This window comes from Limulus polyphemus, unplaced genomic scaffold, assembly GCF_000517525.1.
Source record: "Limulus polyphemus unplaced genomic scaffold, Limulus_polyphemus-2.1.2 Scaffold183, whole genome shotgun sequence".
Classification (NCBI taxonomy): Eukaryota; Metazoa; Arthropoda; class Merostomata; order Xiphosura; family Limulidae; genus Limulus; species Limulus polyphemus.
Window position 1 is genome coordinate 851,148 of NW_013665793.1, and position 3,978 is coordinate 855,125.

Genomic DNA, 3,978 nt, shown 5'->3' on the forward strand with positions numbered 1-3,978 from the left:
TTTTTACAGAAATGCTCAGTATAGTTGTAAGTAAAAACTATAACATAAATCTGTTTTTGAGTTTTATTTAACTTTATACAATTCAATTTTTGTGTGAATATACAAAGCCTGGCATAATAAAGTGTCAATTAAAAAAAAAAGTCGTACTTTTTTTTTATGGGACGAGCCGTTGTCGTAAACTACGAACGAAATATATAAAACGTTCTTGAAAAATTATCATAAAACAATTTATGAATTTATGAAAATATGTTAAAAATGAGTTTAATGTGACTGTTGATATATTTAAATTTAGCTTATAAGAATTCCACAGATCTTACAAATTGATAAAGCAAGCGTTGTTCACTTTTTCCTTTCTTTTCAAGTCCGTTAATTTTCACTCCAGTAATTTCTACATAAAAACTAGCGACATCTACCAACTAGCGACATTGACAGCTTTTAGAGTTTAAATAATTTACCGTGAACAATGTCATAAAGACCTTTTTTTCTGAAGCTACCAACCCTGTTTCATGTTGTAACTAAATAAAAAGTTAATGACACATTTTATTCTTAATATCTTAAACAATATTTCACGTTTTAAAAGGATAAAAGGTTATTAGAAAAGTGTTTCAAATTAAAAGTGAATAGTAACAGCCATACTTACGAGTTATTATTTTAAATTGTATTACTCCAAAATATGTTACTACAGAACTTTAAATTTATTTGTGGAAAGCTAGGAGTGATGTTGAAAATTTTTTGGGTGTATTTTATCTTGAAGCTACCCAATGGACTATCTACACAGTGTCCACTGTGGAGGAATCGAACGCTGGATTTTGACGAATTTCAAGGATTTGTGGAATCATGGAGGACTTGCAGTCTGAAATGCTGTGAAGATACCTACGGCATTAAAGACGGCACTACCACAAAACGCACAGTATTTAAAAATGAAAATATTTATTTATGTAAGATACATATCTCAATTCTAAAATCACACACTTAACTGCAAATGTTTGTATCATGCTACACCTAGATATAAAAGCCCAAAGTTCTAGAGGAAGTTTCTACGAATAACTGCTGTCTAGCCAAGTTCCTGGACACTTGGGTTTTAAAGCTGAAGCCTTCATCTATTCACCTGAAGTGTGTGGCGATCAGTGTTTTAGGAGATTCATCAATAACCAATCTAATCCCATTTCACTGGACACTCAAATATTTCAACTTTAACCTTAAAATGATGGTATGCTTTTTTTTCTTAAATAGGCAGCAACAGTCTATGGAAAATACACCCAACTTTGTTCACTCTTCTTAAAACTTCCTTAAATAGGCAGCAACAGTCTATGGAAAATACCAACTTTGTTCACTCTTCTTAAAACTTCCTTAAATAGGCAGCAACAGTCTATGGAAAATACCAACTTTGTTCACTCTTCTTAAAACTTCCTTAAATAGGTAGCAACAGTTTGTGGAAAATACACCCAACTTTGTTCATTCTTCTTAACACCTCTTTGCAACAAAATGCATAATGTTATTTCACTCTTATCAGTTGTTTAGTCGTACTGTGGTGCTAATTATAATTAATCATACTCAACACTTAAAGAAACTTCATATAATCACTATGCACATACACAATTACATTTAAATGTGATTTTTCACAACAAATATACCATTAAAACAGTGTATATGTACATATCTGTATTACAATCATATATCTGCATAAATATACAAACATGATGACTTCACTAAAAATGTTCCACTTGTCATTAGAATACCCTGATTTAATGCATATACTGAAATTAAACAGAATCAAAGGAAGGAATATATATATATATATATATATATATATATATATCATACACAAAATAACTTCAATCACAAGAACATTTAAAACAAGCTCATAACTTGCTTTTAGTTTGACTTGTTTTCAATTTATAACTTCAAGACATTTCAAAATTCTATTATTCATGTGTGTCCATTCTGCCTGAACCATACATTGTTCTTAGAACTCATGTTCTTTAAAAGTATCATAACATAAAATAATAACAATAACCTAAGGTTACTTGTGATTCTCTTATTATTATTTAAAATTAAGGCTTTAAATCAAAGTACTGCATAGTACACAAATATTTTGTATTTATAGCAAAGCTGCTAAGGCTATCTGCCACTATCCCTAATTTTGAACCACTGACTAGAGGGAAAGCAGCCAGTCAGGAGCATCCTACCACCCAAGCTAATTTTGAATGACTTTACACTAAACGCCCTCTATATAATATTTATTCAAACAGTTACAACCTATATAAAAATACAATTTTACATAAATGACCCACAGTTCATAGCCAGAAAATGTCATTCATTCTACATTTTAGAAGTTACCATCTTAAATTGAACATATATAACACATGTATTTACAAAATTACATCTTTTATATGTCAGAATTACATCACTTCAACAAAAAAACAAAACTAAAATCATTTGTACCTTATGCCTCATAAATCATGAAGACTTTTTGATATAAATTAAACTGATTTTGTATGACCATTTACAAAGTTTTCATACTTGTATCTTTTAACACAGTTTGAAGTAATATGACAAGGTACAACTTCATTTTGTTACATTTTGAAATTATGAACTGCAGAGTTTAAATTTGTTTCAAAAAACATTCAATCTAAATTTTTTATTCATAAAAGATAAAATGAGAATCAGGGAACAAATTTTCACTTTGAATAACACAACAAAAGGAGTTACTTTGAAATACCTCCACAAAATTATGAAAATGTAATCATTCTAAATTTCCTTTTTGATGTTAAAATATGTACATGCAAAAAAAATTATATCAAATGTAATTATTCTGTAAAATAGGGTAAAAATATGATATCAAAATTTAGTAACTTTCAGAACTTGTTAAAAAAATTACAAAAATGTGTCTTCTTCATTAGGTACTTTCTATGAAATTGTCAAAAATAAAATGTAGGAAATACTCTCTTAAAGGTACATACATATACATTTGTACCTTTCAATTTGCTCATACAAACTGGTACGTGAATACAAGTGTTCTTTTTGAGTGAAATTATAAATATACAATAAGATTTGTCTTTACTTACTCTGTAATATAATAATTTGATTTTGGTCTATTCAATACTCATGGAGAAGAGTTACACCACACACACACACACACACACAAAAAAGCCTGGATGTTATTCTACTAAAAGTTACTGCATATAAAGAAAGAATGATAAAATAAGATGAAAATGGGATCCAAAAGTTTTTTGTTTTTTGACTAGTCAACAGAAAGAGATTTTATCAAAATAGTGTAATCTTTATTAAGTATTTAACTCTAAGCTTGTTTTTGTACAACATTTTTCCCTGAGGCTAAATGTATAGAATGCATATATAAGGCTAATTACACTTTTTAATATATGAATGTCAAATTTTTGTATTATACAAGATGAATTGCTAAAAATCAAAATTTATGTTTTTTAACATCACAACGTCATTAGAAGTTTTTAATTAGAGCATTAGATTATTTTACGAGTGTTGCACAGTCAGAGAAACAAATGTAAAATAACTTGTGGTAATACTTCCACCACAAAATGTCTAATTTTGTATTTTAAAACTATTCAAAGAATACACAATATTATGTTTCATGGTGTATAATTAACATGGTCAAAAGTGTAAAAAATACTAGCTCTAAGTATAACAGAACTAATGTTTCATGATTAAGTTAAAAAACAAAACATTAATAAGCTTTATGTCAATTATAATTTATGAAGATTTAAATACACAATTACTACAAGGCTAAGTCACTAAAATTACTTTTCTGTGGTAGACAAACATAGAGCACAGTTGAAAAAAAACAACAACACACACAAAACAACATACAATATTATTACATGAATGAATATTGTGGGGGGGACACATATTTAAGTGTTATAAATTCTGTTCCTTTTCAATTGACACTCACATTCACTTTTGTTTTCTTATTCTTCTGAAAAAGATATATATATATATATA